This window comes from Chaetodon auriga, chromosome 16, assembly GCF_051107435.1.
Source record: "Chaetodon auriga isolate fChaAug3 chromosome 16, fChaAug3.hap1, whole genome shotgun sequence".
Taxonomy (NCBI): Eukaryota; Metazoa; Chordata; class Actinopteri; order Chaetodontiformes; family Chaetodontidae; genus Chaetodon; species Chaetodon auriga.
This window is the reverse complement of record NC_135089.1, coordinates 20,845,975-20,861,538: the sequence shown is the minus strand read 5'-3', so window position 1 is coordinate 20,861,538 and position 15,564 is coordinate 20,845,975.

The window sequence follows — 15,564 nt, the reverse complement described above, 5'->3', positions numbered from 1 at the left end:
AGATTAGACTAGGCCTACCACAGAAGTGGACATAAAAACCTGTTTCTCAGAGTTGGTAGTTCAACTCCCCTTCTCACCATCCCCACATGGAGGTCAGCTGCTCCTTTATTCCAGTTCTTCCTTTACTCACTCATCCCTCGCTCCCACATTCCCAGAGAAACTCTTGCAGTCTGGGAATTCTCTGATGTTATTATGAGTTTGTTATGTTTTCTCAGTGTCACTCAAGTCTTTTTTTTTTTTTCAGATTTTTTTTTTCAGTCTTGTCGTTTCTGCTTTTGGCTTCTCTGTCTTTTCGCTCTGCCTATCTCTTCCTGTCACTCTCACAATTTCATTCGGCACCACAGCAAGACATACATATTAGATTAGGCGTTGCATTATATTAGATTCGATCAGATCAGATTAAACTTTATTGATATCTGGAGGCAAATCTGGTGACTGTGACACAGAAAGGGAAATGCAAAAATAAAATGCAGAAATACATCTACTTACCATTGAGCAGCTGATGATTAGCACATGTGCAGTGCGTACAATAAAGATATCTAAGTGTAAAAAGACAAATGTTGCATGGGAGGCGCTAACAGGGCTAAGAGTCTACAGCAGTGACGCGTGGTGAGGTTCATGACTGGTGAGGCACTGACTCCTCTGGAGTTGGATGTAATAACATATGAAAATAGAAGCTTACATTTCAATTTTGACCTTGATTGAAACATATAGTTGTTTTAAAAGTTGTTTTAATTATGCTTTAATCAATTCCACACTGTTCAACAGTACGATAGCAAGAGAAGAAACAAGAAAAACAAAAGAACATTTAATATAAGGTCAAATTCAATTTTTTTTTTTTTAATTTAAATTTTTTTTGTTTTTTTTATGGCTGATCTCTCTTTTTTTAATTGAAATTGAACACTCACTATCGCCCGCTGTGTAGGAGAGCACGCAGCGACTTGCCCCGATGGAGCTCAGTACTGCCACCTATCAGTGCGGCACGGTACTTTCTGCCTCACCTGGAGCATTTTCACTGCGCGTTCATGGCCGATATAAAGAGAGACAGCAATGGGCATGCGCCAACTGCCTGCGTCAGTCAGTGTGTGTGAGAAGTGAGGCACAGCTCATCACTGCCTCACCTCGACCTTCTCCCACGAATTTGAACAGGAAATGCGTAAATTTAGCGATTTTGCCCATAGAAATGATGAAATCACACAGAAAACAAATTTATAGAACAGTCATGAGCTTAAGTCCGAATTTTCTCCTCTTAATGAATTTATAAACCACAGCAAGTTTTTTTAAGTTATATTTTAACAGGTGAGGCACTGCCTCCCATTTATACACAAAGTATAGCTGAAGAAGATGATGAGAATATTATTAGTTCTGTAGATATGTGGTCATAAACCAAGGAATTGAAAAAGCAAAACTGCACACACAGCAGCAACTAAATTAGTTCTGAGTTATAGAATGCACAATATGGGAATTGCAGCAATTGTCATTGGTCATCAATACACATTTGCTGTCTACTCACATTTCATGTCATCATATTTGATCAGTGAAGTACCCTACACAGAAAACAAGACATTAAGCAGCTACTTTGGCATTCAACTACACCTACAAGGACACATCAAGCCAAACCCGAGCAGAAGAAAAGACTTTTCTCTGAAAAGTGGCTTAAAGTTTGCGATGTGCACATTGAAATGTGGTGCAAGTTTTGCTGTTTGCCTCCACATCTAGCAGACAAAACTGGTGAGTTTTGCACAGGCTCAAAGAATATCAGTTATCCAGTATTTGATAAGATCAAAAAGAGCAAGCAGCACACAAATGTGCTGCAAGCTATTGCTTATGAACAAGCTGGTCAAGCCAAGGTTAACAAAATGAGTTTCACATGTGCTTTGATGACAGGTCAAAATGTATGTTGTGCTCTGTTCATGCAAAATGCAGAAAATTAGGCCCGGGACAGGAGAAAATCATGACATCGAACATCTAAGACGTAGTGAGTGGAAGCTGAATTCAACACATAGCCTCTACCAAAACAGACAACCCATTCTCACTCCCCAACTTGTTGCAGGGAGGGCCCCTGGTCTCTAACTCCTAACACGTCAAATAACTCTGTATAAAGAGCCAGAATAGTCCACATATGACGGAGGTTGGGACGGTTGGATGGGTCAAGAGGATCTGTGTCCCATATGCAACAAAAACAGAACAATGACTTCTTTTGTAAGTGAAGTAACATAGTGTAAGTTAATGTACGTAACTAACAGGCTTATTTCGCCCCAAACTATGACCTTTTCCTAAACCTACCAAGTACTTTTGGTGCTTGGACCTACCCAAAATGCAACATTAATTGGGGAGCCATTCAGATTTATTGTGTGAATATCATGCATGTCTGTACAAAATTTCATGGCAATCCATCAGGTAGTTGTTCAGATCAGTCTGGACCAAGGTGGTGAATCAATGCTACATCACTAGCACGACCAGAAAATCTGAATTTATTGCTGTACAGGATTATCATCAAGCATCTGTGATTCTGTGGACTTCCAATTTTCAATGCTATTGAATGCCCGAATGCATAATTTATAACTATTACAGACTGTATTATTTTAAAAATGTGGTGTCAAAAAAGTTATTAAGTATCAATACTTTTGACCATCATACAAAAGGTTAAAGAAACCAATAAAAAGTTTTTATAGTTTGTGTCCCTTTGAGGCTATTTTAATCTAACAAGGTAGTGAAAACACATACACCCACACAGTAACACAGCAAAGGGAAATGAGTCTAACATTCCTCATATGTTCTGCCAGCAGTTCCCAGGATGTGTGTGTTGTTTATATTGCGCATATATACTGTACGCTTTCGTATGCATTATGTGAATTTGTGCTTGTGTAGCTATTCGATGGTATTTTCCTTGCGTGCATGTGTGCGTGTGTGTCAGTGAGTATTCTTAGCTCCTGCTGTGTTGTAACTGTCTCTCTGGGAAACAGGCATATCCTCCGCAGCCCCCCACTCCTCCCAGGGTTCACAGCAGAGGTCAGAGTTGAGGTGTCAGGAAGGTCGTTTCCGTGACGATAATTCTCCTCCTGCTCAGACACTGGGGACATTTTTCACACTGTGAGAATCGTACAAACACACACTAGTGACTGTGCACAGCATGGGGGCGAGCGAGCATACACATCTCGCTCTGTGTCTCATTCACAGAAGAAAGACAGGTTCTCCTCTGGGTGTCATCAAGGTATCATGTTATCATTCTGACATTCGTCAAAATGCTGTTTCAGTTGCTGACATGCAGCTTTGAGGGTGAACATCAATGGCATGACGAAGGGTGAAGACAGTCTTCAAGTGACATCTCTATAAACTGCTGGCATCTCAAAAGGATTTTTCAGTATATAAGCTAGCTGACTTGTGCACAGCTAACTTTCACTTTCCACCTCCTAGAAACTGAATACATAGAGCAGGTGAACAGGTACACAGGCTAGAAGACATCACATCCCACCACCATGTTGTTGGTCACCTTGACATAACACACATATAGACAATAGGACAGTAAGAACAGCACTGTCAGCATTTATTATATGAAGTTGAGCTGAATCTCCCTGATAATCTGATTCCATCCACCAGGCTGGGATAAGGGGGGAATAAGAGAGACATCATTCCACCACCAACCTAAAACTATGCAACAGGTTCCTCCAGCTGGTCTGCCTGCCTGAGTCATCTTCAACCTTGGAACCACTGGAGACATCTTGAAATCCAGGGGGGACACCATTGAGACCTGAAGGGCTTTAGGCAAAAGATGACAGGCAGAGGAAAAAATGACATGGGACAGTGCAAACAATAGTATGCATGGGTTTTGGGAGCAATGCTTCAGGTCAACAGTGTCTCTGTCTGTCAACCACCTGACACAAACAGGAAGGGACCTGAACCTTTACCATACAAAGCTGCAGCAAAAGGAAACCAAAGTGTTGACATCAAGGAATGTTACATTAACAAAATCTATGATAGTCCATACAAAGAAAACTGAAGTGTCCTCCAACTGAAGCTAAAGCCATAACTACTCAACCTAGACTTCAGTCAGCTACTGATGGACAGTATTTATTCATCCTATAAATCACATGATACAGCTCTGTTTTTGGTCTTCAGGAAATTCTGAGGGAAAGATCTGGCTCCTTAGCTGTTTTCACCTGCTAGTCCCTAACTTTCCACTGTTTGTGGCTAGGCATTAGAGCATTAGAGCTTTTTAGCCGAACAGAGCCACTTGTGTATGAAAATGACACTGATGAAAGTGGCTAGAATGAACTAAAACGGTGCAGCTGCAGGCCAAAAAAACCAATGCAATCAGCTTAACGCAGCTATAAAGCTCTGAGCTGAGTGTAACTGCAGAGTCAGGAGATAATTCTCCGAGGGTTCGTCATTACGACCCTTTTACATATAAGTAGTCATTAGATCCATTGTTGAAATGAAAATATTGATGATAGCCACATTAACAATCAGAGAGGAATTGAACAATGATTAATATTCTGCAAAGTCGATTGACTGCAGCATGCAGGATATTATGGTGTTATCTGTGTTACGTACATGGAACTGCATTACTTAAACCATGCTTACACAATTCTAGTAAGTCTTTCTTCGAAATGTGTCCACAAATTTATGATTTTAAAACACACATAATAACTAACTGTCAAAATACAAGTGGCTGTTTAATTCTTTTACCTGTGGAGCACCAGTGTGTATGCGAGTGTGTGCGTGTGTGTGTTGGTGTGTAAGTGGATGAGTAAAGGGTGCGGACCAGTTCCCAAGCCATAAAAATTGTAGAGGATGTTTCCATTTGCACACAGACATACACACACTCACACGCACACACACACACACACACACAGCCTCCCATTCATTCCTTGTCACCATCTTGCGTTCCTTCACCTCCTTCCATTCTTCCTCCCTCCCTCCCTCGTCTCTGTGGCGTGCGATCCAGCCATCCATCCATCCTGTCCTCCTCCACAGGGATCCCTCCTCCTCCAACCCCCTCGTCTTCCTCCCTTTCCCTCCGTCTGACCCTCTGACCTGAACCAACCAGACAAACATTTATACAGCAAAAGCAACATTCATATTCTGGTGATTAAGTCGAGGCTGAAACCCAGATTGACCAACAGTAGCTTGTTTTCTTTTCAAGTCCTGTTATGTGTTATCTGAGGTTGACTGTGTATCTTTTTGTTGTTGTTTTTTTTTAATAGTCAAGTTGAGCATCATGTTGAAAATGGAGAGAAAGAACTACAATGATATTTTGAGTGAGACTTTTGAGAGATCACATAACGCAATCTTGAATGAATCAATCAGTGAAATGTGGAATTCATAACAAAACACCACCCGTGCTAAATTCAGTACAGTTGGGGATTTGCCACTACAGCCTTTTTTGGTATGGTATTAGCACTGGTGGCTGATGTAAGGCAACGTTAACAAGCTTTAGATAGATATTGCTGTATAATTTACATTACTGAATCAGCCTGATTAGAAGATAAAACCTTCTCTTTTTGCTATGCTTTGGCATGTTACAGATGAACATTTCAACTGTTTTATTGCAAAAGGATAAAAATACATGAGTACACCACACCTATTACTACTATACTATTGGAAAGTGGACAAAATGAAATAATCGATGTGTGTTAGCCTTTCCTAGTTGTCAAAATTCAGAGTGTATAAGAGCAACAGGGAGTGTTTTTCAATGGACTGTCACTCTGATGTATTGCAGCCGTGTTGTCTTCTCAGTTTCACAGCAGACATTTTTGCATGTCATAGCAGAAAAAGCACAGGTGTAACTAATAAGACTATGACTGTCATTTATGTGAACTCATTTTATGATCCTGCTATTTTGTATGCTGGTTCACTGTCATGGTTAATTGCTACACTTGATGGAACTGAGCCAAGGTTAACGAAATCAGTTCCACGATGACGACAAGTCAAAATGAACGCTGTGCTTTGCTAACGCGAAATGCAGAAAACAAGGCCCAGTACAGCAATAATCACGACATCAGACATCTAAGATGTAATGAGTGGAAGCTATTTGGATTCAATATGTAGCTTCAAACAAAGCAACAATGCTAAGAGCATGTTGTACATTTGTATATTTACTATTGCTAACTTGACGTCCAGCCTTGCATGTTGGAAAATGATGCTACAGGTGTACCCAGTACCTTAAGAAGTAATGCCAAGGAGTCCTGGCCAAGTGTCCATATGTGAAGCGTTTGGAGTGTTGAAAGAGAACAAATGCACCTCCTGGTAGTTGAAAAGATTTCGTATTTACTTGTTGTCTCTTCAGCTGGCTAGCTAGCTTTTGTTCAGAGGTGGATGGTGTATCATTAGCCACGTTTCCATCAAGGTGTTTGTATGCACATTCTGAAATATCAGATTCAAAACGCTTCATGGAAATGGCAAAATTTGAAAAAACTTCCTCAATTTCACAAAAGCATTAATGCAATAAATAGGGGATGGGAGCACCTTTCTCGATAAGTTCTGCATAACATATCACATGACTGATCAGCTGTTTCCGTGACAAAACCCAAAGAAGAAGAAGAAGCTGTTTCCGCTGTCATCGTCTTCCCAGATATTCCCGTATCATAAACATATTCCTAAACATACATGTTAAACATCAGCATGTTAACGTCACTGTGAACACGTTTACGCACTAACAGCACTGTGCCTACAGCCTCATAGAGCTGGACTGAGTAACAGAAACTTCTGTAATGAGCTATCTAATACATTTTGCTATTGAGTAATTAGTAATGTAATGAGGCTACTTTTTATTGAGTAATGTGTAGTCATTTAGCAAAAACTGCATTAAGTCATAAAGGATTTAAAGTTAAAATCATTCAAGATCATCATTTTCAGTCATAGTCCATATTCCACCAGTGACTGAACAAAAAATGAAAACATGAGAAAAACATTTGCTTCCTTCAGCTGTCTTTTTATTAATGATGATCATTCACACATGGGGTGTATGTGGGTGTGTTCACGTGTTTGTGCTTGTGTGTACATGCATCTGTCTATGCATGTGTTTCAGAGTTTGCGTGTGTGTGTGTGTGCGTGTGTGTGTGTGTGTGAGTTTGCGCTAATAGGCTCACTGTTTGAGGTGTCATGGTGTTAGTGGTATTAACAGAAATAATTGAGTTGCTCAGCAGACCGAGGACCAATCAGCGCTCTTTGTGTCACCCTGCAGAGAGAGAGAGAGATCACCCTCCACATACATACACACACACCACAGTCACGCACACACTCAGCTGATACATCAGGGTTAAACTGGTCCATCTCCTCTCTCAGAAAAGGTCATTGTTAAACACTTCATCTCCCACACACACACACACACACACACACACAAACACATCTGTTATTTCTGTACTCCACATCCCGCGCTGCACATCAACCTCTCAAGGCATTTCTGCACCAAAAGCTTGTATTTCCACCAACCATCTGTGTGTGTGTAACCACAGGGTGCCAGATGTGTGTGTCGTGCAAAATGTATACCAGTATAAAGAGATGGATTCAAATGAGCAGGAGAAAATGAGCCCAAGAAGGAAGGAGGAAGGGAAGGGAAGAATGAGGAGGGATGGAAGGATAAAAGGAGGGAGGGATGAGCTCAGCTGTGTCCTCATCTCATTTTCAATCTCAACCTAATTAATTGGGCTGAATTAATCTCACACTGGGCACACATACACACACACATGCATACACACACACGTCTGATTTTGTAACCCAAGGATAACACGTATGCTTGCTTTCTCACATGCACACACACAATTTTCCCTTTGAAACACAAAGACAACCATGTGAATGAGTCCGCGCGCACACACACACACACACACACACACACACACACACACACACACACACACACACACACACACACACCCTGCTGCGTGCCCAGTGGCAGGCGGCACAGTCGGACATGAAATACTGTCCAATAGCATCATCCATCTGCTTTCTTTACGCCTCCCTCTCCTGCCTTCTCTCTCTCTCTTCATCCCTCCATCTTTTCCATCATTACTCCTTCATCTCCTCCTCTCTTTTTTTTCATCACTAGTGCACCCTGCCAGTGCTTCTTTCTCTTCATTTTTCTCCTTCTCTCCCTCCTGGACATGTGCTTCCATATAAATTTACAGTAAATCACATTTTCTCTTTACCAAACTGTGTCCATCAGTCGTTGGAATGTGACAAATACAGACAGAGAAGACAGGAATAGACTGAGACTGTTAGACCATGTTCACTATGTTTTTTCTTTTTTGGGGGGAGGGGGGCTAAGTTAAAAGTGCTGGTAGGAAGCAATATAACGCCTATCTTACACTTCCTTCCTTTCCTAACTTACCTGTTGCTGGTGAGTCGAAATAACAAAAATCAGCTCATGCACACTCACTGAATGGCTATGCTTCGGTACAGACACCTGTTAGGTATATCATGTGATTTCAACAGATAAAAAAGATGAAACACTCTCAGATGAACCACCAACAACAAAAGAAAAGTGTCAATAAACCAAAACCATCATTTAAAAACTGTGGTCAACACTCAAAAATAGCTAGAAAGCTGTTTCATCCAATGCACAGTGAAATTACAGTCAGCATATCTTAATTAAGTATCATCATAAAGATAAATATGTTAATAATACTGTCAACATATATAATATCATCAGAATGAATTAGAATAATAGAAAAATAGAAACCACTGTTCAAAAAAAATCATAAATCATAATTAAACAATAAAGAAGTGCAAAGTGGTGGGTCATTGGCTCACAGACTGTGTGGGCATCACCAGGCTCCCCTGCTGTCTTGGTTCACGTACAGCGAGTGGAAGATACATCGGAGGGTGTAGTGATTAATAAATATAGTCTCAGCCAGTCATGTCATCAGTCTCGTTGGTCAGCTGAGCCAATCATAGGGAAGAATGACAACAGTAGTTCAACAAATGGAAAGATGTCTCCGCAGGAACTCATTCTGTTGTCTGGATGGTACAGAGCAGCGCAATGTGAACAGACACTATTTCATCTAAACCTGCTGCATCTCACATCATCTTAAAATGTGACGCAGCAGCGTTTGCCTGCATTTCAAGAATGAAAGAAAACACCAGTCTGATTTCTGTAGAGGAGTCTGTGGTTCTTTTATAGAAATATCATATCATCAGCATGTGATTTAATGAAGGTAGAACATGGTGGATGGCAGTGTTGCCAGGATATGATGGGAAATGATAAAAAGGGGAGTCCAGGGAGTGTGTATTGTTTTGTCAGCCCACTTTAGGTGAAACCTTACCCAGCCTCGACAGCTGCGTTTCCATTATGTACCTTCAGTTGCTGTGCACAAGTTTCTCATATTTTCAAATCCCAATGTTGACAGGTATGGACCAGTCTTTCACACACACACACACACACACATACACACACACACACGCACCTTCCTGTCTTTCTTAGCCAACAAATGATGACGTCAATGAAGCATGTGACTTAAACATCCAATGAAGACAATAGATAGAAAAAAAAAAATCCAATATATGTGCAGTGATAAGGAGAGTTTAACGTTCCTCAAATGAACACAGGAAACAAACACGAATGCCATACTTCCACTGTGCTTTCCACATGACTGTCACTCAGTTAATAATGTCATCTCATTGCACACTCTTCTTTTGCAATGGTTTAATAGCAGCCAACTGGAGAATGAGCGCCACCATCTGTTTATTTGGACGAGCCAACTCCTAATAATCTCATCACAGTGGTGGATGGAAACATACATTCATTTGCAATTTCTTTTACTGATTTCCAGTTGAAATTTGCTCTACATCTGGATGGAAAACTAGCTAGTGTGTGACAGTTTCCTGTTTGAGGACTAGGGTTAACCTATGACTTAATAATATAGAAAAGTTTTGTGATTCACTTTCTAAAATGCAGCCAAGATATTCTACACACTTTAACATGAGGAAATAAGTCTTCAAATACTCAAAGCCAACCATTAGCAGCTGTGGATGCAAACCAGAGGCTGAAACATTTAGGTAAGCCATGGATGAAGACGGATTTTGAAACCAGAGTTTTTTTTGGGTTGAACCTGATGGTGGCAGAACAGCAGCAGCTTCTGTTTCAGCACAGTGTAAAGGTAAAGCGAAATTAGTTTCACAATGAGGACATATTTTGTACTCGGTCTGTCTTTAAGTGTGCAACTGTGTTACTGGTGTCTCTGGCTTAATTAAGTTCTCTGCCTATTTAATGTGTGGTTGCCTAGCAACAGGTTGCCAAAACCTGGGCATAATAACAGTGAAATGTAGTGTAACACAGTCCAATCGACCTTTTCCACAGTAAACGCTGCTGACTTGACTTCTCATCATAAGGAAAGCACAGGTATCGCTAAAAATATTAAATTTGATCCGTTTCGGAGTCCCATAAATGCATATGCACATGTAGATACCACACTGGCTGCTAGTCATTGCAGCGATACATCAACCAAGATTATTATAATTAAGTGAAATTAAAGTAAACACTGAAGTAGTTATGAAAAACCATTTCAATTAATTTAAATGAAAATAAAAACTAGACTTTGGGGGGAAAGAAAATCATTGAAACATTGTTCTACTTACAAAACTGGCTTAGATTAAATAATAGTGTACAGGGCATGTATTGTATTTGTACTGTAAAACCTAAAAATAATAGTATATAATAATAATAATAATATATCTGCATTGTTGTAAAATAGTATAATAAGTAAACAATATAATAAAAGACTGTTTGTATAAATGATGTATATGTGTTGTATTATACATTTATGTATGTGTATTATACTGGCATTTGGAAACTATTTGCACCACCAGAACACACTTGAAAAATCCTATTGATCTATATCGTGGCTTCACAATCTCCCACCAATAGCTCTGTAATAATCTCTGAATGCCACTGCTGACTGACAGCAGCTGCATGATGGATTCACATCATACAAACCCTGCGAATAATAATAATAAAAAAACAATACTGCTCAATCAAATTGAAAAGAATGTTCCCTGATGCCATCTGGTGGCAGAAAAGCAATCATTCTGACTCATCATCATCACCTTCATGATCCTGTTGTGACCTCTGACCTCTGTCCTCCTCACTGTTGGTTTGTAAGTGATACAGGAACTGCAGAATATTCTGCTGTTTAATTCACAATATGCCTTTGCATATTTGATACTGTAAAGGAAACATAAAACACACACACACACACACACACACACACACACACACACACACACCAGAGCCAGTCGGTCACTGAGTCCATATTGTCTTAATGTGTGTTTAGTAACTCTCTTTAGTAGGGAGGGAAGTCCAGAGGCCAGAGGTCTCAGAACACACCCCTCCTTAACATACACACACACACACACACACACACACACACACACACACGAAGAGGCTCTTCTCTGACCTCTGACCTTCCAGCTCCTCATTTGTCTCACTTTCTCTGTCTGACCCTCTCCTCTCTTTTCCACTCCACACTTCTCTCTTCCTCTCTCTGTTGCCTTTCTGTCAGCTCATTCATCCACATGGATAATTACTCTTTTATCTTCTTTAAACAGGAGTTCAATATTGTGTAGCATATTTACCAAAGCGTAAGAGGATTCAGCTTTGGAACCTAAATACATCCACTATGAGGCTAAAACACAATTCTCCTGATCATATAGAGCAGGCCTGCAGCGGACGTTCTCGTCTTTTCTCCAATACACAGCAGACATCCAGGCTACCAGAGACGCACTGGGAATGATAAACCAACAATATTTGAAAGTAGTGATTTGTAATCTTTATATATTTAAGCTTTTCATGTCTGTCTCCTCCTGTATGTTTATCTGTCCCTCCTCTACCTCAGTCTCCCACTGTAGTCTGTTTTTCACTTACCTTTTGAACTCTTGACCAGCTGCTGCACACACACACGCACACACATATATATATATATATACATACACACACACACAGCCCCTTTGACAGGGCAAGTGCTGGTCACTTGGTGGTCATCTGACACACACACACACACACACACACACACAGGTTGAGACTTAAGCCCTGAGGAGGGGTCAGTCAGTGGCCACGGTGACCAGTGCAAGGGTCAGTCTGGGGTTGCTACGTTGCCGCGGCAACAGAGGCGAGAGTCAAACGGTCAAACTTCGGTCGAGGTCAGTCAATGGTCAAATGCAGAGACTGGATTGCCCACACACACACACCTCTATATATCTACATACATATGCAAGTACACACACACAAAATGCACTTCTGGTATGTGGACATATGCATATGCATAACATAGTGTATTTATATGTGCCCAAACACACACGCACAAACACACACTTGCTCACCAACACTCTTAGGTGCACTTCCATTCAGATGAAACTTGAGCTGTGGTCATGGCGCTGGCTGCGAGTGTGTATATCTGTGTGTCTAATTTTTCCACGATACTTAAATTCTTAAGTGTAGAAATCTTCACTGTAATTATATTCTATATAATTACAATTTTAGCATTAATAGTATCTCATTTGAAAATGATGACACTTGTTTCAGGTCGTTTCAGTGGCATTCATGAGGAAATTGTGCATTATTTTTGTTGTCATTATGTTTTTCCTAATGAGGGCGCTCTTCTCTCAGCGTATACTGTCTGATACTTTAAACAACCAGCTGGCTTCAAGGAGGTAATGTGGGCAGTATTTCACATGAAAACTGACGTATCAGTAACACGTTTAATTTCCTAATGTGTTTCCATTAATTTCCCTCATATTTCCTGGAAAGAACTATTTAATTTGTGACTAGTTAGGGAAAACAAAGTGGAAAAATATTGCTGCAGTTATTTAAATAAAGACAACGTAGCTGTTTTGAGGTAAAGAGGAGACTTTCCTTTAAAGAACTGCTTTATTTAAGTGAATACAACTTCATCATTAAGTTATTATTATTATTGTTCCTTATGTTGAGTTAAATGTGCTTGTCTGTATGCTCACCTCAGCTTGAATTAAATAAATGGAAGTGTAACATGTTTCTTTTTCTTTTAGAATTAGTAATAAATTGCATATTTTTTTAATGAGAAACATATAACTCAGATTCAAGAAAAGTCGGAACACTGGAAAACATAAATAAAACAGAATGTGATCATTTCCTAATCTTTTTTGACATATGTTCAATTGAAAACAGCACAAAGACAATATATTTTGAGGTTTGGCCTCATCAGCTTCATTGATGCTGTAAATATTTGTTCCTTCTGAATTTGATGCAGCAACACATTTCAAGCAAGTTGGGACAGGAGCAACTAAAGAGTTGTGGAACGCTCCAAAAACACCTGTTTGGAACATTCCACAGGTAAAGATGTTCACTGGTAACAGGTGATAGTATCATGATCGCATAGAGGACATTTCTACTTGAACACTGTGTAGAACTGCTGTCTTTAAGCACAGTTTGTTTGGATTACATTCTATTTTTATTGATGTTTTACACAGTGCTCCAGCTCCTTTGGATTCAGGGTTGTACGAGGAAATTGGCAGGAAATGCTGAAGAACTTAAAAACCTGTGAAATGAACTGTTATCAATGTATCCATGCAGCACAATGGCAGAAATCTAACTAGAAGCCAGATAGCTCAAACTATTGTTTGTTTGAGTTGAGACCTCCTCATATCACTTTCTGCTTGATCTGCAGAATCTATTTTAATTGTTAAGGTGAAACGCTTCAGTTAATTTTCTCGTATTCCTTCAACTTGACATTGAGAATGACTTTCTCTCCAAATGACCGTGCCTGTCTTCTTAAAATGTTTTGGATAATTATAACAAAAAGAAAAATATCTGAACATATGATGCCAATGCAGTTACCATTCTTTGTAAAAGTCTAGGAATTAATTATATTTGTCCTATTTGATTAATTCACTTAATTGTTCAGTTACTTTCCGTCTATCAAATTTCCTTAAATAAAGGCCGAAATGCTGTTTGAGCCCTCACAATACACCATAGCATTCTGGAGCGGAAAAAATATGGAGTTACTTTTGCTTGCCTAAACATATAAAAACTGCAACTTTAAATTTAAGTTAAAAAAAAAACAAAACCTGAGAGCATTCATACACAGTGATGTGCAGACCTGCATGCTTTGTATTATACTTGATATATTTTAGTCCAATTTTTAGTCCTAGTCAATGCAGAAATTGTCAATCCCTGATCTAAATTTCTTAGTGTGTCCTGAAAACATGCTTAAAATGGCTAAGATTTTAAAAAAAAAAAAAAAAAAAAAAAAAAAGCCCATTATGGATCATTATAGCACTTACACTGTACTGGTTTCACTTTAACCAATATCAGTGTTTGTTTTGATCCAGTTTTCCATCCATGAGGGTAAAGTTTCCCCATTGATGTGGTGTTTTTTTCCCATTGATTTTCGATGTGAACAAATATAATCCAGTATTCTACAAAAATGGTTTCAAGAGTTTCAAGTCACTTTATTTGACCCTCATTTAAATCCAGAATGTCTCCCTCTAAAGGAGCAGCTTGTGTAAAGTTCCCTTGGAGACACTACCCTATGACATTTCTAGATATAAGACTGTACATAAGAAAACCAGAAACAACTTCACACACCACCCTGATGAAGGGGGGGTAGCTGGAAACATGTCATGAATTAAGCATGGTGTAGTCGGGCAGAGTTGTGCAACCTGTCTTAATTTCAGGATTGTAAGAATTGTGCAATAATCTTATAAAAAATCCACCATGTTTTATTTTGGGGGCGTTGTTTATTGCTGTAAATGATGAAACTCCCTCCAGAAAAAAATAAAATAAAAAAAAAATACAGAAAACATGATATCATTTACTCAGCTTTGGTATATTTAACTGAATTTACAACCCCTCTAATTCACTGGAATATATTTGTTACTTGTTATGTAATACTATATAAACACAAAATATTCATACAGATTTTTCATTGTTTTATCACATTTCTTCTTAATTACTTTCTGGGTTAGGGTTGTGTGGTTCTTATGTGTTTATGGTCACATTGTTGTGTATATTATCACATGGAAGGTAATTAAATACATGTGTTCAAGTGCTGTATTTATGCACGGTTTACAGTATTTGAACTCGCTGAGGCATTTGTCTGCATTTAAAAGTCACTGTGCTGATTTAGGTTTTACACTCAACACTCATGTCACTATGTTGCTGATGCCACATAAGAATATTACATCTCCAAAGTGTTCAGAAATCAAGAAATCACAAACACCAGTCTTGTGGTGGCTGCCACAGCGTTACAAAGACTCAAGAACAATCGTGGTGGCAGTAACTCCGTCTGTCCAGTCGGAGGTGCTGCTCTGACAGAGAGAGCATCCTGCATGGAGCAGTGACCTGGCCTTCAACTCTGCACCTCTGCTCAGGCACAGCGACCCGGCCTTCAACCCTGACCTCTGACCCCAGCCAGGTTCAGCCTGGGGTCGGCTCTCACACACACACAGGTTCACGGAGGGGTCAGTGGGCAGGTACTGCTGGGAGTCTCCACAATGATTCAGCTGCTGCTCCGATCCACATTAGTTTCCACTTAATACACTTCATCATACACAATAAAGCTGACACTTTGATGATGCAACTTCACATCAGCA